Here is a 22,131-nt window from a genome sequence, read left to right on the forward strand (position 1 = left end):
TTGAATTTACCTTTATAGTGGATTCAATTGTGGAGTTATTCCCTTCTCAAAATAGATTATCCTTGGTCTGTGAACTAGCTACTGTGGAGTTCTCCCCTCCAATTTGACAGTAAGTACAGTAATCTACCAGTAGACCTGTCATCAGTCTAGACCCCTCAAATTCAAAACTGGACCTCGAAGCCAGTTCCACCGCTTTGATTTTTCTAATTTAAAATAACATTTAAACGTATTTAAATGCATTTAAACGTATTTGTCACATGCGCCAAATACAACGGGTGTAGACTTTGCCATGAAATGCTTTCTTACGAGCCCTTCCCAACGATGCAGAGTTTTTTTTTTAATGGTGGTGTGCGCAATTAAGTATCTGCTGGAACAGAAAAACAGCAGTATTCTGGACCTCGTAGGGTAAGATTTGAATACCCCCTGGTCTAGACTATGAAAATGAATTCATTGTTTACTTCACATACCACGCTCTCGAATACAGACACACACAATAACCCCAGTGTCCTAGCCATCTAGACTAGGCCTGGAGCTAGATAGATACAATGATGAATCAGGAATGTCTAATGTGATGCTCCTAATCTAGCGTCATGTAAGGCACTGTGAAGGGATCCAGCTACCTAGAAGCACTAGACGTCTCTTCTCAGAAACATGATATTGATGCTAATCATCTTCCATAAACATCATTGACCTATGTGTTGTACAGGGTTAGCTCCTTCAAAACAGTGAGTCTATGTTTGCAACGTGTGGAGCGAGTTACAATTTGAAGTGCTTTGAGACCTTGTATAGTAAATCTAATTCATTGTTAGATTCTAATTTCATCCCTTGGACTTTAAAGCAAAGAATCTTGCATTTTGAGTCCCAAAGATGGGTTATTATTGGATTCCCTGAAGTTAATTAGCTGATAAGTCTTATTTCAGCTGATAAATGTATCTCTGGAATTGGAGTAACCCTTGCCCAAGTCCTAACCAACCCTAAACCGAACCAACCCTAAACCTAACCAACCCTAAACCGAACCAACCCTAAACCGAACCAACCCTAAACCTAACCAACCCTAAACCTAACCAACCCTAAACCGAACCAACCCTAAACCGAACCAACCCTAAACCTAACCAACCCTAAACCGAACCAACCCTAAACCGAACCAACCCTAAACCGAACCAACCCTAAACCTAACCCTAGCCTAAACCGAACCAAACCTAACCCTAGCCTAACTCTTTACACACTTGCGTTACTGGGAATTGGCTTGCACAAAAATGGAATAGTCCGCCAGAAGCTGGAAGTGAAATGAAATTACATTTCAACTCACTCCGCCGATGGTCCGTAGGTTTGGTCCTTATGCAGAAGGCAAAACATCTAATAGAACATGAACGAAACAGACTTTAAACACTAGCGTTGCTAAGAGCAGCTAACCTAACCCTAGCTTCATGTCCACATCCTGGTTCAAGCCTTCAAAACCTAGCTCTTACTTTGCTGCTACCATGCTCCTCACCTTTTTTGTGTTGTTGGTAAGTTTTGACACCCTATTGGGCAATTTCTTATCTGTTATCTTCATGCACAACACACCACTGACTTGGCCAGTCCTTCAGTCACGTAGGTTGTGAGAAAGATGGCCAACACACTTGCTGTATGGATATCTGTGGTAACGTAAAACCAACTTGGTACATTACCTCTACCAGAGAGTGTGCGTGTGTCAGAGGAGGCTGGTGGGAGGAGGAGCAATAGGAGGACGGGCTCATTGTAATGGATAGAATGGAATGAATTGAAAGGTATCAAACACACGGAAACCACATGTTTGACTCCGTTCCATGGAATACATTACGGCCATTATAATGCGCCCATCCTCCTATAGCTCCTCCCACCAGCCTCCTCTGGTGTGTATGTGTGTATTTGTGTGTGCGCTTGCGTGTTTACCGCGTCGTACTGTGTGTTTCCCTGTCAGCTCGTCTGAGTTGGCCGTATGGCTATAAGGGTGAGCGGAGGAAAGGTTGAGTAATGTGTTTTTATTGGCGATTACTAACTGTCAGCTGCTCACAAGTCTGGACAGAAAAAGTTCAACCATCAACGTACGTTTTAATGACATTACATGCAGTATGGCGGTCCACTGTGTAAGGGTGCTCTTTACATTGGCAGCTTGACTTTTTCTTCGTTCATTGATAATGCGATGTTTAGTTTTTCCTCAGAAGGTTGATACATGTGACCCATTTCACAGTCTCAGTGACTTGTGGTAGCACGCTTAGACTAAGGGTGGCAGTAGAGTCAACGGCTGTCCTTGGTTTGAAGTTGAGTTGAGTTGGACATGTGGTTATTTGGTCATTGTGTGTGTGTGTGTGTGTGTGTGTGTGTGTGTGTGTGTGTGTGTGTGTGTGTGTGTGTGTGTGTGTATGTGTGTGTGTGTGTGTGTACGTGCTAGCGTGTGTGTGTGTTGCTCATAGTAATCAGCTCCAAAACTCATTAGGAATTTCCTGAACAAATAAACAAGTTTCACCTCCTCAATCTTTACGGAGACCTCCAGAGCGCTATACATCAACACTGGCCTCTCCTCTCCCCCTATTCCCCCTATCCTTGTCTCTGTATTTTATTCTATTCTAATAAGTAGTTTGCCTTTTGCTATATATTTTTTTAATGTATTTATTTATAGGGGACAATGCACATTAAAATCCATATTAACATGATGCATCATCCATATTTTTAGTGCCGGGGCTAGCCAAAAGCTAACATGCACCGATGCAATACAAAATACTAAATACAAATACATTACATCCAATAATATATCATTCTAACAGCAACACTATCCTCAACTGTTGTCTTACAGATGAGGAACGAGAGATAACTCATGTGTACAGGTTTGGATGGATTTGAGCCATGTTTTCAATCACATTTTTTTTAAATACAATAATCAGTGCAGCTTCTCTAGTCCATGGGCATTGCATTCCAGTATATTGTAGCTCTAACAGAGAAGGACGATTGACCTATTTTACTGTGTCGAGAAGGGACAACACAATCCCCTCTAGTTTACTGCCCTTGTTATCATGGAGGTGCTTTCTTTGAGCATGATATGCCGGCATAGGGGTGGAGGGGCAAGACCATGCAGGATCTTAAAGACAAGGCTTGCATCTACATACTGCTTAAAGCTATCCAGACTACATCGATTACCTTTGTAAATTATATGACCATGGTGGTAACTGTATGATTTGTTATAAATAAGTGTTTGTTTGTAGAGTGATTCAATTGGTTTCAGAATAGTACTGTAGCTCCTGCTTGTGACCAGCATGTGAGGCAATATTTCACATGTGTTATCCACAGTCACGTGTTTCTTAAATGTCAAGTTGGAGTCTAAATGACGCCGAGATTCCTGAAGTTAGACACACATTTCAGATTCTCCCCATTAACAAGAACAGCTGTTTGGGAAGAATTAGAGGACTTCTTAGAGAAGTACATACAAACAGTCTTGTCGATATTTAAATGCAGGCAAGAATTAGTCATGCATTTATAAACACGTGCCATAGCTTCAGTTAACTTGTTAACATCTAGTTGTCTGTTTTTTGAGTGTACTAACAGAACTGCACATCTGCATGTTAACATGTTAACTTGTGGGCAAGCACGTGGGAGATCATTTATATAGATGGTAAACAGAAGGGAGCCTAATATTGACCCTTGTGGGACCCCAATGTTATTGTAAAGAGGGCCGACTGAGTGTCCCCAAAATGAACCTCTTTGACTTCTGTTTGTCAGATAGGAATACATCCAACTAATAACGGCAGTGGACACATTAAGGGAGTAGTGGTTTGGATAGGAGGACCTCAGTGGACACATTAAGGGAGTAGTAGTTTAGATAGGAGGACCTCAGTGGACACATTAAGGGAGTAGTAGTTTGGATAGGAGGACCTAAGTGGACACATTAAGGGAGTAGTAGTTTGGATAGGAGGACCTCAGTGGACACATTAAGGGAGTAGTAGTTTAGATAGGAGGACCTCACTGGACACATTAAGGGAGTAGTAGTTTGGATAGGAGGACCTCAGTGGACACATTCATATGGGATTGATGTTTCAGAGTATATTTATTTAGAGTATATTTATGATTTGCTATGCCATTCTATGCTCATACTTGGTTCCATTACTGCTCATAAGCCACACTGTTCTGGTTCAATCCGAATGTGGAGTGATCCTGTACCACTGCTGGTTTCCTAATCGTGCCACAGTGGTCAGGTGCCTTCACTTGTTATATGACAGGACAAATACATTAGACTATAATGATGCGAGGGAGGGAGGGCGAGTCTTTTTAATTATAGGTTCATAGTGTTCTCACAGTGGTCAGGTACTTGTTATATGACAGGACAAATACATTAGACTATAATGATGCGAGGGAGGGAGGGCAAGTCTTTTTAATTATAGGTTCATAGTGTTCTCACAGTGGTCAGGTACTTGTTATATGACAGGACAAACACATGTTAGGATATCCGGTGACTTAACCTCTGCTCGCCTCCTCTGAAACCTCGTTGACCTGTTATTGACCTCTTCATGTACATGGGACCTCCTGGTTAAATAAAGGTTGAGTAAATACATAAAAAATGGTCCTTTATGCCTGTGTTCCAATTAAAGCTGCTAACACACTCCCTTTCTGATTGACCAGATGAATCTTTGATCCTCAGAGCCCCTTCCGTTTGTATTACCGGTCTCGAGTTCGGTCTCAAGACCACATACTGAGTGTCTCGGTGTTTGTCTCGATGTCAGATACATTTGTACTCGGTTCTTGATTCGGTCTCGGCCGTGACCAGCAGAGTAAAAAACTCCTAATTATCAGCTTCCATTCAGTCAGCGCATAAAACCTCTTCACCAGGCCAAATATATACACTCCTTACTTGAAACATTAATATCTTAACAGTCTTTCTATCTATTATAGACATGTTTGCGCAGTGGCGAACTTATAGGCCTTCAGTGTGTGACAGGTTTGTGATTCCCGGAAGGACAGCAACCATAATACCAGCACACTCATGTAGGAGAGGTCCCTTTCTGTAAAACACAAAGGGCCAGTGGTGTAGTGGAGGGTATACGCAGGTATAAGCCGTGTACAAAAAACGAATTCAGTGGGCATTGCTTATACTCAGTGGCGATTTTAGCATGTGAATCTTGGTGGGGCACACTCCCCAAACAATTTGCCAGCAAAGCCACTACACAACACTAAATAATACATGAAAAGCATTATAACTGTGAAAAACTGTGCCCAGAAACGGTTATGGCCTACCATGGAGTGAATCCTTCAGGACCATGGAGTGAATCCTTCAGGACCATGGAGTGAATCCTTACCATTGTTACACCTGATCTATCAGCGGAGCATTGTGTGGCAGTGAAAGCAGTTCCTTCATCAATGAGCGAGCTAGAACAGACGTAGTCAATATAACAAGGACTGAAAAAGATTTGCCACCTGCCCTGAACGATGGATCGCCACTGTGTATTACTCACTTCTTAATCCCTACTGATGCATGTCAAAGTAATGTAGTGGAGGTATAGGAATTACGTAGTACAATAGAGAAACCATGCACCATGTAGCCTATGCAATTGCAAAGCACAGGAAATATATTCACATGCGTGGCGCAGACAGCCTAGTTTCATTTCAGGGGAATATCATCTGCAGACAGCAAGAGTGTGCAGCTCTCAGCTGGTTTTGGCATGGAGCAGCTCACAGAGGAATGACATCGGTAGCCGGTCGGGTAGGAAAGATGTTTCCACTTGTGATGTCTATCAGTAAATTCTAACTAAGGCAACAATGGGTAAGCAAACCAGGTGTTGAAAAAGTTTAGTCCAAAGTGTTGGTTAGTAGGCTATTGGCGATGCACAATTGTCATCATACGCTGTTTGCATAAGGTGTGCAGACATGGATGGGCCTGGGTGGACAGAGGCCCACCCACTGGGGAGCAAGGCCCTACCAGGCCTACTCAATCAGATTGATGTGGGTTAACCATTGTTGTGGACTTAGACCATCACATTTTTGCAGGCACACACCTGTCTATATAAGGTCCCACAGGTGACAGTGCATGTTAGAGCAAAAACCAAGCCATGAGGTCGAAGAGAGTGTCCGGAGAGCTCAGAGACTGGATTGTGTCGAGGCAAAGATCTGGGGAAGTGTACCAAAAAAAGTCTGCAGCATTGAAGGTCCCCAAGAACACAGTGGCCTCCATCATTCTTAAATGGAAGAAGTTTGGAACAACCAAGCCTCTTCCTAGAGCTGGCCACCTGGCCAAACTGAGCAATTGGGGGAGAAGGGCCTTGGTCAGGGAGGTGACCAAGAACCCGATGGTCTCTCGGACAGTGCTATAGAGTTCCTCTGTGGAAATGAGAGAACCTTCCAGAAAGACAACCATCATCAGCACTCCACCAATCAGGCCTTTATGGTAGAGTGGCCAGATAGAAGCCACTCCTCAGTAAAAGGCACATGACAGCCTGCTTGGAGTTTGCCAAAAGGCACCCAAAGACTCTCAGACCATGAGAAACAAGATGTTCTAGTCTGATAAAATCAAGATTCAACTCTTTGGCCTGAATGCCTAGTATCACGTCTGGAGGAAACCTGGCACCATCCCTACGGTGAAGCATGGTGGTGGCAGCATGATGCCATGGGGGTGTTTTCAATAGGGACTGGGAGACTATTCAGGATCGAGGCAAAGATGAACGGAGCAAAGTACACGGAGATCCTTGATGAAAACCTGATCCAGAGCGCTTGGGACCTCATACTGGGGTGAAGGTTCGCCTTCCAACAAGACAACAACCCTAAGCACACAGCCAAGACAACGCAGGAGTGGCTTCGGGACAAGTCTCTGAATGTCCTTGAGTGGCCAAGCCCGAGCCCGGCCTTGAACCCAATCGAACATCTCTGGAGAGACCTGAAAATAGCTGTGATGTGACGATCCCCATCCAACCTGACAGAGCTTGAGAGGATCTGCAGAGAAGAATGGGAGAAACTACCCAAATACAGTTGTGCTAAGCTTGTACAGTCATACCCAAGAAGACTCAAGGCTGTAATTGCTGCCAAAGGTGCTTCAACAAAGTACTGAGTAAAGGGTCTCAATCCTTATGTAAATGTGATATTCTTTGCTATATATGTAAATTACCAAACATTTCTAAAAACTTGTTTTTGCTTTGTTATTATGGGGTATTTTGTGTCGATTGATGAGGGGAAAAAACAATTTAATTTTAGAATAAGGCTGTATCCTAACAAAATGTGGAAAAAGTCAAGGGGTCTGAATACTTTCCGAAGGCACTTTATATCCAGGTCACAGAGTCATGATATAGCCACCAATGTTCCACTACTCCACTGGCGAAAACAGGATAGACGAGTGTGTGTGTGGGGGGAGGGGGGGGGGGGGTCAACTCCTGTCATTTCTTCTGTTATTCTGTCCCCAGCTCATTTATCTGTTATGTGACAAAGGCTTTCCCCCTGCTGTTCGGTTGTTCCTGACAGACAGAAAGAAAATATGTGTGTGTGCCCATCACAACCTCCTGTCCTCTCCTTCTCTACAGGGACCATGTCAACTCATGTACACACACACACACACACATACTGTACAGGTCAACCCCTGTCCCATGTCTGTTCTCATGTCTTCCTGCAGAACATGTTTCTGTTATGTAACAAAAGCCTTTGTTCCCAAATTGTTGTTCCTAACAGATACAGCAGAAAGAAAGGAAAGACTTGTGTGTGTGTGTGTTTATCATGCCCTGCTGTCCTCTCCTTCTCCACAGGGACCAGGTCAACTCCTGTCCTTCTTCTATTCTCCTTTACCACACACACACACACACACACACACACACACACACACACACACACACACACACACACACACACACACACACACACACACACACACACACACACACGCGCACACACACACACACATGCACACACACACACTAATTTCTCCTGTCCTACTGTACCCAGCACATGTATCACTTACATAACCAAGGCTTTTGTACCCAAATTGGTTGCTCACTGTGCTGTTGTTCCAGACCGACACAGTTGTTCCTGACAGGTGATGGCCACAGTGTAAAGAATGAAATACAACAGTTTTTATGTGGGTCAAGTTATTGCACAATCATCAATAATCCCTGTAGTACTGTATAAACAGGCACAGCGGGAAAAGTACTGGAGACAGCGATACAAATATTTCAGCTAAGAGTCATCAGTTTGTTTGCTCTTTCATTAATCTGTTTTAGATTAGAACATTCTAACAGTTCCGTTCCAGAATCTCTCAGTTCAGTAAGGGTTGACTCAGCCGTTTGTGATTGATCGCATAATCCAAAGGGTGTATTTATTCCCGGCTGGGTTGAGGATTGGAAAGCTTTCTGAGAGGCATGTTGGTCAGGTTGGAGAGAAAGGTGTCTGTGTTCTTTGCTGGGTTGCAGAATGAGAAAGCTTGGTTGATGTCAGGCAGACGGTTTTAGGCCTAGTGGCACCAACAGTAACTTGAGCAGTGTAACTGGGAGCCCCATAGACGCCAGCCAGATGTGATGCTTGGCATCTGGAGAGGGTTTACTATGACAGAGATGGAGAGGACCCTTGGGAGGCCTGAGCACAAACACAGGCATTTTGCTTACCGCCCCAACAGATCCATAGACGACGCAATCTTAATTGCACTCCACACTTCCCTCACCCACCTAGATAAGAGAAATAGCTATGTGAGAATGCTGGTCATTGACTACAGCTCAGCGTTCAACAACATTGTCCCCTCCAAGCTCGTCACCCAGTTTAGGATCCTGGGACAGAACACTTCCATCTGCAACTGGATCTGAGACTTCCTGATGGGCCAACCCCAGATAGTGAGGGTAGGTAACATCACCTCTGTCACGCTGATCCTTAACACGGGGGTACTGTACTCCCTGTTCAACCTCGACTGCGTGGCCACACAGGACTCCAACACCATCATCAAGTTTGCTGATGACACGTAGAAGATGAGACAGCCTACAGGGAGGAGGTCAGTGTCTGTGTGGTGCCGGGAAAACAACTTCTCCCTAAAATATTATTTTGAGACAACAGGAGTCATGGAACCTGGTGGAATCTGGCCACTCCAGAGGTCAATTCTAAAGGTCAAAGGTAATATATTTTTGTTTTGTTTAATCTGCTGCTCACTCAGTTTAGCTGCACTGCTGACACACACACACACGCAGACACACATATACGCACACACACGCATACGCACACGCACGCACGCACGCACGCACACACACACACACACACACACTGCTGACGGTGACTTTCCAACTCCCCCCCAGCGCTTCGACTCAAAGCATCTGAACATGGGAATGGGAAGTTGGGGGCTGGAGTTTTCCAGAAAGGATTTTTTGGGTGGCCTCCAAAAGCTTTGTGCAAGAAAATAAAAATTCCCTGCTGCTGCTCTTTTTGACTGCTGCAGTAATCGACAGCATCTTGTTTTTTGCCCCAAAAATGTTTTCAAGTTCATTCAGGAAAATGTATGTATTAGGTTTAACCATTTATAAAATAATTAACGACGGATTGTGTTGGTCTTGGGGATCACGCACTCTCCATTAGTGATGCTCCTTGCAAGATGTATGCATTGACCCTGTGAGACCCAAGCATAGATCCAAATGAGGAAAAACATTTTCAACTTCAGAAATACTTGTAATAGGTTTCACGTTCTGACCTTAGTTCCTTTTTTATGTCTTTATTTTAGTTGGTCAGGGTGTGAGTTGGGGTGGGCATTCTATGTTGTTTTTCTATGTTTTGTTCTGTTGTAATATTTCTATGTGTTTGGCCTAGTATGGTTCTCAATCAGAGGCAGGTGTCAGTCGTTGTCTATGATTGGGAGCCATATTTAGGTAGCCAGTTTTCTATTGTGTTTTGTGGGTGGTTGTATCCTGTGTTAGTGTTTGCACCATACGGGACTGTTTCGGTTGTTTGTACTTTTGTTATTTTGTTCAGTGTTCTGTTGATTTATTAAATATATCATTATGGACACTTATCACGCTGCACATTGGTCTGATCCTTGCTACTCCTCCTCTGAAGAAGAGGAATTCCGTTACAGAATCACCCACCGAAAAAGGACCAAGCAGCGTGGTAACGGGCAACAGAAATTTCAAGACTCAAGGACATGGGAGGAGATTTTGGAAGGCAAGGGACCCTGGGCACAGGCTGGGGAATATCGCCGGCCCAAGGCAGAGCTGGAGGCAGCTAAAGCTGAGCGGCGGTGGTATGAAGAGGCTGCACCGCAGCGTGGCTGGGACGAGAGGTAGCCCCAAATATTTTGCGGGGGGGTCAGGTAGGAGACCTAAGCCAACTCCCTGTGCTTACCGTGGAGAGAGGTGGACCAGGCAGGCACCGTGTTATGCCGTGAGGCGCACGGTGTCCCCAGTGCGCAGGCATAGATCGGTGCGTTACAGTGCCTCGTATCGGCCGGGCTAGAGTGGGCATCGAGCCAGGTGCCATGAAGCCGGCTCAGCGCATCTGGTCTCCAGTGCGTCTCCTCGGGCCGTGGTACCAGCACAGCCCAGTGCGGTCTTTTCCACCTCGCGGCACTGGCCTGGCTACGAGGAGCATTCAAACAGGTAGGGTTGTGCAGGCTCGGTGCTCGAGACCTTAAGTGAGCCTCCACGGTCCGGTCTATCCGGTGCCTCTTCCACGCACCAGCCCTCCGGTGGCAGCCCCCTGCACCAGGCTGTCTCTCCGTTTCCTCCCTACAGGTGCTCCCGCCTGTCCTGAGCTGCCGGAGTCTCCCGTCTGTCCTGAGCTGCCGGAGTCTCCCGTCTGTCCTGAGCTGCCGGAGTCTCCCGTCTGTCCTGAGCTGCCGGAGTCTCCCGTCTGTCCTGAGCTGCCGGAGTCTCCCGTCTGTCCTGAGCTGCCGGAGTCTCCCGTCTGTCCTGAGCTGCCGGAGTCTCCCGCCTGTCCTGAGCTGCCGGAGTCTCCCGCCTGTCCTGAGCTGCCGGAGTCTCCCGCCTGTCCTGAGCTGCCGGAGTCGCCCGCCTGTCCTGAGCTGCCGGAGTCGCCCGCCTGTCCTGAGCTGCCGGAGTCGCCCGCCTGTCCTGAGCTGCCGGAGTCGCCCGCCTGTCCTGAGCTGCCGGAGTCGCCCGCCTGTCCTGAGCTGCCGGAGTCGCCCGCCAGTCAGGAGCGGCCGGAATCTCCCGTCCATTCGGGACCGTTGCTAGGGTGGGAGGGTCGGTGGGAGGGTCGCCACTCCTAGGCTGCCACATAAGTGGGCCGAGACTATGGTGGAGTGGGGTACACGTCCCGCTCCAGAGTCGCCACCACGGTAAATGCCCACCCAGACCCTCCCCTATAGGTTCAGGTTTTGCGGCCAGAGTCCGCACCTTTGGGGGGGGGGGAGTACTGTCACGTTCTGAGTTCCGTTAGTTCCTTTTTTATGTCTTTATTTTAGTTGGTCAGGGCATGAGTTGGGGTGGGCATTCTACGTTTTGTTTTCTATGTTGCATTCTGTTGTTTTTTTTATGTTTTGTTCTGTTATATTTCTGTGTTTGGCCTAGTATGGTTCTCAATCAGTGACAGGTGTCAGTCGTTGTCTATGATTGGGAATGGTTAATAGTTTTACTTTTGAAGTTTATTTGAGCATTTCCATTTACTTTTGAGACATAAGTAAATGTAAAACCACATGTTTTATTTATTTTTATTTTATTTTACCTTTATTTAACTAGGCAAGTCAGGTTTGTTCCGAAATGTTTCGGCTGGGAAGCATGCGGAAGCTTTTTGTCATTCTCACTCAGATATCATATGGCATAATAAGTCATGGCAAAATGGATAGAACTGCAAGAAATTAGCTGTAAAAATGAAGAAAAACAATTTCTCTGCCCAACGTCAAAATTAGTAGAATTGCAATGTGTTATACATTTTGTTTTTATCCTCTCCACCCAATGACAAAATGTTTCGAATTGCAGAAAACTTGCTTTAAAATTGCAACATTTTCTCTATGCCCCATGGCAAATGTGTAGAATTGCAGAAAATGAAGGGACAGATCAACATTTAATGGAGGGGCTGGTCCAACTCAAGGTGTCATAAAAAAAACACCCTCCCTTCCCTAATGTTAGAAATATTTTCACATGACACTCCCCCCCTCGTAAATTTCCATCTGTCCCCCTTGTACTGTAAAATAAATGTAACACCCTCCCCCTCATAGAATTAACTCAAAATAATGTCACCATCAAAAATAACAACAACCGCAGCGACGCTGTGTTTGTAAACGTGGATATTGACTTTGACACTTCGGCATGCATTTGTGGCACAGTCGATGCCACGCAGGGCTATGGGCCAGAAGGTTGTGGGGTTGCCGACCACCACAGAGGAGCTCATTCTCCCTGCCTGTTTCAGAGACGACTGCAGACAATGATCAGCTAGGGGGAAATCAGATTTTCAAAATTTTGATGCCATATTTATAATTCTATAAAACATATGCAACACATTTTTCACCAACAGGTTTCTGTGCCAATGCACCACACAACCAATAAACAAAGCACACCGACTTCAGGCACTTCAATATCATATGGTTTGCATTTTCAACACAACAATAATAGACTATGTCAATCTCAACATACAGAAAATACATCCCTCCCTACCTTGTAGGCTTACCCAGTACAGAAGGCTTGGCTTGACAATCTCCGAATGTCATTAAACGATTTGGTGTTTTGTTGAAGATATATCTTGCCATTCATTAATTGGCCACTGCACAGTTTGGATTGACAGATTTTATTTGTCAGTAAAAAAATGTTTTTTTTAAATGTTTTAAAGTGACTGGGATTGCACAATAAAGTTGAGAACTTATTTCCATCGTGGTTCCTATTTTTTACGTAAATACATATACAATTATTACAGAGATAGAGATGAAAAAATGCTATGAGTTTGATGGGTGAGTTGAAGTACAATTCTTACAAGCTCGTTTGGCTGGTAGCTTATTATTTAGATGTTTGGGGCTGCTGGTGAGCCATGATGTTTTGGGGCTGCTGGTGAGCCATGATGTTTTGGGGCTGCTGGTGAGCCATGATGTTTGGGGCTACTGGTGAGCCATGATGTTTGGGGCTACTGGTGAACCATTATGTTTTGGGGCTGCTGGTGAGCCATGATGTTTTGGGGCTGCTGGTGAGCCATGATGTTTTGGGGCTGCTGGTGAGCCATGATGTTTTGGGGCTGCTGGTGAGCCATGATGTTTTGGGGCTGCTGGTGAGCCATGATGTTTTGGGGCTGCTGGTGAACCATGATGTTTTGGGGCTGCTGGTGAGCCATGATGTTTTGGGGCTGCTGGTGAGCCATGATGTTTTGGGGCTGCTGGTGAACCATGATGTTTTGGGGCTGCTGGTGAGCCATGATGTTTTGGGGCTGCTGGTGAGCCATGATGTGCAGACATGATCAAAGTGACTGGACCAGAGCACTAGCTCGGTTTCCACCCAATTGGTGACACATTTTAGTGAGCCTGTGGATCCAGAAATACTCCCTTTGAAGAGGTTTCCTCTCAATATTGGCTAAACGACACACATTTCCATCCTTAAAAACCGCCTATAACAAATGACAAAAACACTATTCCTTCGATGTGTATCATATGCAAAACGTTCTAGCCAATTTTTTTTGTTTTGTTTTTTCAGGCTACTTTTCCAAAACAACAATTGTCCACCTCACGGTTCAGCTGTCAGAGATTTGATCACAAACTGCATCAGAGCATTGCATGCATAGGCCTATAGGCTTAGGTGTCCACAGTGTGATATTAACATTTGAATAAATACATATAGCCTATATAAAGGAAGAGAAGTTTAGGCCTAACCCCAGAGAGATAGGGATATGCCAGTGGCATGCACCCACACCGACATGCATTTCTTTATGTCAGATGGCCACTGCGGCTGTCATACAGATGTCGACGTATAGAAGGAGGCTAATTTGTTACATCTTCAGTCAGAATATTGTGTATAAAGATCAGCAGTATAATGTTAGATTATGGGAGTAAATCTGGTCGGCCTTCCTCACCTCAAGCTCAACGGTCAGTTGCAGTGCCGGGGCGCACTGCCTTTAGATCATAGGCCTGTAGTAGCTAAAGCTTATGTGAGCGGAGCAAGTATTTTTTTAGGTTGCTCTACAGCGGAAAGGTAGAATAAACGAGTCAGGAGCAGGTTTTCTTACATTGAACAAAGTTCTTTGTTGAGGAATGTTTTTCTTCTCAAACAATCCTAACACAGAGTCAAGGATGATCTCACAAGGATAACACAAATCTTCTTCTTTACAGGGATAAGGAACACAATGTCTCCCCCACTGCCGGTTCCCTCCTCTCTCTCATAGGGGGGAAGAAAATAGGTGATTAGTACCGTAAGCTGTGTTTAACTGCCTCTGATCACCTTGACTCACATACCGGGCTGGGCTACTATACGTGGGACCAGCCTGCCTCCTGGTGGTCCTTCCACATACCTCCCCCCTCAGGACTGGACCGGAGGGCCGTGCGAGGGCCCACTTAATGGTTAGGGCCTCTTTCTCTACGGTAGCATATCTCTGTTCCCAATCACAGAACTTCCTACTTATGAAGAGAATAGGCCTCTCTGCTTCACCTTCACCCTGAGCTTGGACGGCCCTGAGCTCTGTATCTGAGGCGTCTACCTGCACAATGAACTCTTGGGAGAAGTCGGGAGCATGCAGGACGGGATCAAAGCACAGGCTGGAAGGCATCTTTCGTCTCTTCCTTCCACGCTATACGGGTAGGCAGATTTTTCTTTATGAAATATGTGAGGGGGTGGCAATGGTTGCATATCCAGGGATGAAACTGCGATAATATCCCGTTATTCCCAAGACGGGTCAGACGTCCCGCTTCGTCTGGGGCCGAGGCCAATCCCGAATTGACCTGGTTCTGCCTGTGGACATATTTTTTCGTTCCCCACAGTGCATCCCAGGTATTGCGCTTCAGACAGACCCAGGCACCATTTTATGGGATTGACTGCCAGCCCTGTAGCATCCAAGCCCACAAGCACTGCCCGCAGTGGCTATCCCAGTCCTTGCAGTGGATGACCATATCGTCTATATACGCTGCTGCGTACTCTTGATGGGGCAGTAGAATGGCATCCATGAGGCGTTGGAAAGTAGCCGCAGTGAAGGGCATCCTCACATACTGAAAAAGCCCCTCCTGTGTGGCGAAGGCAGTCTTTGTGCGGCACTTGCCAATATCCCTTCATCAGATCCAGGGTGGTGATAAACTTGGCCCTTCCCAAGCACTCCAAGAGTTCATCCACGTGGGGCATGGGATACGCGTCGAATGTAGAGATGGCGTTTACGCCCCTAAAGTCGTTGCAGAGCCTCATACTACCATCAGGTTTGGGTACCAGGACTATGGAACTGGACCACTACTTGTAGATGGCTCGATCACCCTCATCCTCAGCATCTCCCTTACCTCGTTCTTAGCGATGACTCGGCGGGCCTCAGGAATCCAGAAAGGCCAGATATGCACATTCTTGCCTGGTTCGGTGTGGATATGGTGAAACAGGACATCTGTTTGTCCTGGGAAGGGAGAGAATACATTGCCGAATTACATAATCAGCGTGTCTAGCTGTCTCGACTGTTCCTGCAGGAGAGTTCGGCCATGGCGTACCTGTAGCGGGGCCTCCTCTTTTTCCTTGTCCTCCACTGCCATCAAAGCCACTCTCTTGTACTTCTTCAGCAGGTTGATCTGATAGAGTTGGACCTTCTTCCTCCTGTCAAGTTGCTTGATGTGGTAATTGACCGGTGAGACCCTCTCCGTTACCCCGTAGGGCCCCCTCCACTGTGCCAGCAATTGGTATTCGGACATGGGCACGAGTACCATAACTTTCTCTCTCACGGTGAACTCCCTGGGTGTCGTTGACTTATTGTAGGCACGACCTTGAGTCTGTTGCGCCTTCTCCATATGCTCCTTTCCTATGGGCCAGAATGCCGACAGTCGGTCCCGCATCAGGATAACATGTTCTGTCGTCGACCGGCGAGGGGTCCCACCCCGGAAGCGGTCCCATGAGGTCCATAGCTATGCATTCGAAGCAGGTCTCTATAATGGGAAGAGGAATCAAAGGATTACGCAGGTGTGGCCATGGGGCCATACGCTGACATTGATCACACATCCTACAATACCTGGCCACATCTCGGGTGACACGGGGCCAATAGAACCTCTGCATGATTCTGTCAATCATTTTGTCCTCCTAGGACATGGGAATGGGCTAGCTGTAGGACAGTATCCCTGTACTGTATGGTCTACGCACCATTCGTAATTCCTGTTTTTCCCCCCTTCGTTGCACGACCCAATACAAGAGCATGCCTGACTGCTTAGTAGGGAAGAGAGGGCTCACCTGACCCGTCTACATTTCTCCTGTTGATCACCTTCACCTTCCTCGTGGCGTCCCGTAGGTCTTGGTCTCGATGCTGAGCAGTGGAGAACTGTCCCTTTAATTCTTGGGGCAAGTCGACCTCTGTAGAGGTGTGGAGGTTGTTCCCCATCCCCATTGGGGTGTGCCCGAGGAGAATCCCTTCCATGTTCCCTCCTCTGACTGGGCTTCAAACATATCCCATAGCCTATGGTCGCGCCTTCCTTCCTCCGTCATGTACAACCCTTCGCAAGTGTTTTCATCTGAGGTTTCCTGGAATAGCTGTCGGAGGCGTTGGGTCAGAGGTCGAGGCCGAGGCTACGTTTCCTCGGGCTTGGACTTGGGTTTTTTCTTTCTCTGCTTTCCTGCCCCCCCTGTGGTGGGCCGGACCTCGGCGTGTGATAGAGAGACCTGGTCCCCTTTGTTCAGTGCGTAAAGTTGTCTGCCGAAGCTCCTTATACAGGAGACAGTCTCTCCCGATCAATAATGGCACCTTCAGCTGGGGTACTTTCCCTGCCTGACTGTACACCTTCCTTTCGGGGTGAGAATGGACAGACTCACAGTGGGGTAATAGTGGGTGTCTCCATGGATACAGGATACGGCTACTTTGTCTGGTAGTAGTGTTGCTGTGGTCACCATCTGCTCCTCCACTGATATAACCATACTTACTGAGTCGAGAATGGCTACCACGCCTCGTCCTTCTATTTGAACATGAATCTCTGGGGCTGGGGCTATTTCTGCTAACCAACAGGGGCAATCCTGCCCTCTCGAACAGGGATGTGTGGGGACGGGCAGCGATGACTCGGTGGCCATGGACTCGTCCTTTCTGGGACCTTGTGGGGCGTAATGGTCCGGAGACTGGCAATTATAGCACCAACACTGTTGTGTGGGTGAGGACTTCTCTTCACATCTGGAGTGGTTTCGGTCGTGCCGGGGTTAATCGGGGAAAGGTCTTGGCAGAGTCCTTCCGGTCCTCCTTGTCCCCTTTTAACAACTCCCATGTAGATCGGTACGTTTCCACGGCCTGGGCTATGTCGTCTGCGCCGAGGGGTTTGTTTTCCCCACAACCCTTTTCAAGTCCATGGGTATTTCCCTTAAAATGTTGAGAGTCTCTACAACATGTTCTACTCCCTTTCCGGGTTCCAGCGACTGTTTTGTTAGTCGTACGAGTGCGAAGATCTGGGCCCGCACGGGTTCGTCGGCCATATAGGTCCATTGATGGAACTTCACGGCTCTATCTCGGGCGGTCAGCTGGTACCGGGACAGAATCTCGGTTTTTAGTCACCCATAGTCAGCAGCGTCGTGGGGTTCCAGGTCACAGTAGGCTTCCTGGGCTATCCCGGGTCAAAAGAGGGGCTAACGCGCTCGCCCATTCTGTTAGGGGCCACTCTTCCAAGGTGGCCGTCCTTTCGAAAGGCATGATAAAAGCCTCAATTTCATTCTCCTTTGAGAGGCGAGGTAAGGCGGCTTCACTCTCAGTTCTTCTCGCCTGTTCAGCTGTTGTTGCATGAGTTCTATGGTTGTCTGCTGTGCCGTGATCAAATGCGTTATCCATCTTTCTTGTATGGTTCCTCTGTGACTACAGGTAGATCTTCATTTTCCTTACATTTTTTGTTCCTTACATTTTCCTTACTTATACTCGTGTAACTTGTCCACCTAATGCACACATTCTCTACCAATGTATTTAGGTTGCTCTACGGCGGAGAGGTAGAATAAACGAGTCAGGAGCAGGTTTTCTTACTTTGAACAAACTTTTTTTTTCTTCTCAAACAATCTCACACAATCAGGAATGATCTCACAAGGATCACACAGATCTTCTTCTTTTCTTCTTCTTTAATAAGGAACACAAGGTGAGTAACTTTTAACTATAACATAAATCACGGGTGTGTCACTGCCTCAACTATCCGTTCGCGGAGAGCTCCTTTCGGGAGGTGGTGCGGATCCGTGGTTGCCATTCCCAAGAGGTAGTTTGCCCTCTTCTTCTCCCTTTCGGTCAGGTAAATCCTCTCGTTTGGAGAATCAATCACTTTTTTCCCCTCCAGTCTCCCCCACTGCCGGTTCTCTCCTCTCTCTCGTAGGGGGAAGAAAATAGGTGATTTGTACCATCAGCTGTGCCTTAACTGTCTCTGGTCACCTTTACTCACATGCCGGGCTGGGCTACTATACGTGGGACCAGCCTGCCCCCTGGTGGTCCTTCCACACTTAATAATAACCACGCCATACCAAATGTTCACAAAAGTTTCTGAACTTTATTAGGGTAATATTAGAAGTAAGTCAAGCCATTGTTTATTGAGAAAATATGAGCAGAAGAGCAAGTGTGCAGCACCCTCCCTGTGCCCAATAAAAAACCACACAACCCTCCCCAAAGCAAAAACAAAAGTTTGATAACCCCTATCTTGGACCACCCCTCCCCCAAGTACATTTCAATCTCTCCCTAACTTTAAAACGTGTCCATCAATATATGATTGTAGCCCAATGTTGCGTTCTTGTGACACTTACAAAACTACCTCTAGCTCTGGCTCAGAAGGTTTGTTTCTCATTTTTAGTTGCTCTTCATAATCACAGTACATCTTAGAGAATACAGGAAACATATTTTAAGTCACGTACTTGCACGCATGGTTTAAATCATATGCTTGTGTAGGGGACCAGTGTGGTCTCAGATGGGTGTACCGTTTTCTAATGTTTCAGAGGCTACTGATTCCACAATAAACATACTGACACAGAACAAATACTAATAAGAGGTACATCTGGGTCTACGGACCAGTACGACCAGTGTGGGGGACCAGTACGACCAGTGCGGGGGACCAGTACGACCAGTGCGGGGGACCAGTACGACCAGTGCGGGGGACCAGTACGAAAAAAGTATTAAAATGTTCTCACCACTGTAAGTTGCTCTGAATAAGAGCATCTGCTAAGTGACTAGAATGTAAATGTAAACATTGAAGGAGATGCACTATGTAGTGTGCGCCATGAGTTTTGAGTTTAGGACCTGTACAGGATGCGGTTTAGGAAACGTTTCTTCTTTACAATGTTGGTTTTCACGGGGTTAATTCAGTGCTTTTCAAACGTATCCTCTGGGACCCTCGGACGTTTCACATTTTTGTTGTATCCCTGAACTAGCTCAGTCGAATCATATGTCAGTCTCCAAAAACACCCTCCATCCTGAACCAACTGGTTTCACTTAATTTGCATGAACTGTTTTCGTTACATTTATTTGACAGGGATAAGGCACATCGATCAACATTTCTGTAAATGTGCCAGATTTAGCCAGATAGCTAAATCTGCTAAAAACAGGTAATTTTTCATAAAATAATACTATATGTTCTGAATGACTTGCCTGGTTTAAATAAAGGTATAATAGTATCAGTTTAATTGCGCTTATCATGAGTGATTTAAAGTTGGTGGTTGGATATTTTCTTACCCAACATGCACCTGGTTATAATTGTGCAATCATCCACAGATAATTGAACCAAGGAAGGAGTGAAAGAAACTTGAACACTCTTCCAAGTGAGTTATTTACACAGTATGATACATTCCAACATCCAGAGAGTGCAGAAACATCTAGAAATACCTATTATCCTATTTCTCCTTTTAAGGGGAGTGGTCAGCGTGAGAAGAAATAGCTGAGGTAGATCTCCCTGGGATTCTCTTTTCTGTGCTGAGGGGGAATAACGCCAGGAGTAGAGGATGAGAGTTGGAGAAGTGAAGTACTGATGTAAAGGAAAGAGAGTGAGAGGATAAGGGCAGGGAGAAATGAGAGGGAGGGGAGAATGGCAGATGAGAGAGAAGTACGTGATAGAGAGAAAAAAAAGAGAGAAAGAGGGGAGAAGAGCAGAGAGAAAGGAGAGGGAGGAGGAAAATCACTCATTAAATCAAGCCAGGACAGCTTAGTTAGTTCACAGACTTATCCTCCCTCCTTCCCTTTCATCCCCTGTTCATCTCACGTCCCACTTCCCCACTTCCCCCCTCCCTTCCCCTCATTCTCTCCCTTTCAGTTCTCTCCCCTGCATCTCTCCCGTTTCCAACCCTTTCATCCACGCTTATTTCCTCCTCTTTCCCTTCTATCCCCCTTCTCCCCTCCCCTCACAGAGAAAAAAGAGAGGGAGAGGAGAAGAGCAGAACTGAGAAGTACGTGATAGAGAGAAAAGAAAGGGAGAGGGGAAGAGCAGATCAGAGAGCGGTACGTGATAGAGAGAAAAGAGTGGGAGAGAGGAGAAGACCAGAGAGAAGTACGTGATAGAGAGAAAAGAGTGGGAGAGAGGAGAAGACCAGAGAGAAGTACGTGATAGAGAGAAAAGAGTGGGAGAGAGGAGAAGACCAGAGAGAAGTACGTGATAGAGAGAAAAGAGTGGGAGAGAGGAGAAGACCAGAGAGAAGTATGTGATAGAAAGAAAAGATTGGGAGAGGGGAGAAGAGCAGAGGGAAAGGAGAGAGAGGAGGAGATAGTGAAAATCACTCATTAAATCAAGCCAGGACAGCTTAGTTAGTTCACAGACTTATCCCCCCCTCCTTCCCTTTCATCCCCTGTTCATCTTACGTCCCACTTCCTCACTTCCCCCCTCCCTTCCTCTCATTCTCTCCCTTTCAGTTCTCTCCCCTGCATCTCTCCCGTTTCCAACCCTTTCATCCACGCTTATTTCCTTATGTCCTCCTCTTTCCCTTCTATACCCCTTCTCCCCTCCCCTCACAGTGTGCTCCCCCCCTCCATCCCAGTGTTTACGTGAAGTGATCTCTTGGCAGCGAGACTCAGCTCACTGATTTACACCAGCAGATGGAGGGAGCAGATCTCTCTCTCTCTCTCCTTCTGTTGCTCGCTCTGTCTTGCTCTCCTTACACCGAGTGTGTTCCCTCATGCCCCATTTGGACTGGGCACACTAACCTGGTCTGCGTCTCTGCTGTGAGTGTGCGAGTTTGAGTGTGAGCGTGAGAAGTAGCTGTGCAGACTACAGGACTTAGCTGAGTGGACTCACTCACTCCATAAAGGGCTTTATTCATCTACAGCTGACTATCTACGTACAGGTATAGATTGTTTTTTAAATCTTTTATTATACCTTTATTATACCAGGCAAGTCAGTCAGTGTGTGCTTAATGTGCGTTTGTGGTCTCTCTAAGTCTTCAAAAGGTGTGAATTTATTGCTACTGTCTCTAGAACGGTTTGTTAGTCACAAAGTGAGACAATTGTTGAGACTCTCGTTGCTCTTTGTTGTGTCGAAAAGTTCTGTCCGGTAGCGAGTGTGTTTGTGTTCAATAGGTATTTGTCATCAAAAGGTATTGTGGGCTTGCTACTGTCTCCATGTCTTGGAGTGTCGAAGAGAATGTGTGCTATGTCTCACGGCTTGCTCTGCCAAATATTGAATAAAGCTAGATAATGTGTGTGTGTTTCAATGCATGTGTTGTACAGTAGGTTCTCTCAGTCTCCTTAAGTGCTCTGCTCTGGTTGCTGTCATTTATCTGTAAAGTATTCAATCAATCCGCTTGAACAATCTGAATTTGAGCCTTCTGTGCATTTGTATTGTCAAGGGTTGCATTTATAGTCTGAATTCAATCTGACGTCTTCAACAATAGATTAAATGAACTAAGTAAAATGCACATATGGAAAATGATCTTACTTTGTGCAGAGCAAATACTCCTGCATGTGACTATTTTCACATATAGTCCCCTCTTCAAAATAACCGATCTCAGTCCTCTTTAAAGTGAACTCTTGGGTTAAAGGAGAAGCAAAATAACTCAGTTCTCTTTGTATTCACACTGCCCATGCCTTTGAATGAGGACCCCAACTCTTTTGCCATTTCACTTCACCTATTTTGTGGTCGGAGTCCTCTTT

General features: G+C 46.1%; 1 protein-coding gene across 3 annotated transcripts in view; it reads left to right on the forward strand.

The window, feature by feature from the left end:
• Window positions 1-22,131, forward strand: part of arhgap36 (Rho GTPase activating protein 36) — a 92,766-nt gene that overhangs the window by 14,043 nt on the left and 56,592 nt on the right. Inside the window, exon 1 of one of the 3 annotated variants that reach the window (XM_036957754.1) lies at window positions 21,042-21,326. The exons of the other annotated variants lie outside the window; for them this stretch is intronic. The gene's annotated coding sequence lies outside the window, so the exon portion shown is untranslated. Of the gene's footprint in view, window positions 1-21,041; window positions 21,327-22,131 lie in introns of those variants that run through there. 3 annotated transcript variants of the gene reach the window in all.

This window comes from Oncorhynchus mykiss, chromosome 21 (assembly GCF_013265735.2).
Source record: "Oncorhynchus mykiss isolate Arlee chromosome 21, USDA_OmykA_1.1, whole genome shotgun sequence".
Taxonomy (NCBI): Eukaryota; Metazoa; Chordata; class Actinopteri; order Salmoniformes; family Salmonidae; genus Oncorhynchus; species Oncorhynchus mykiss.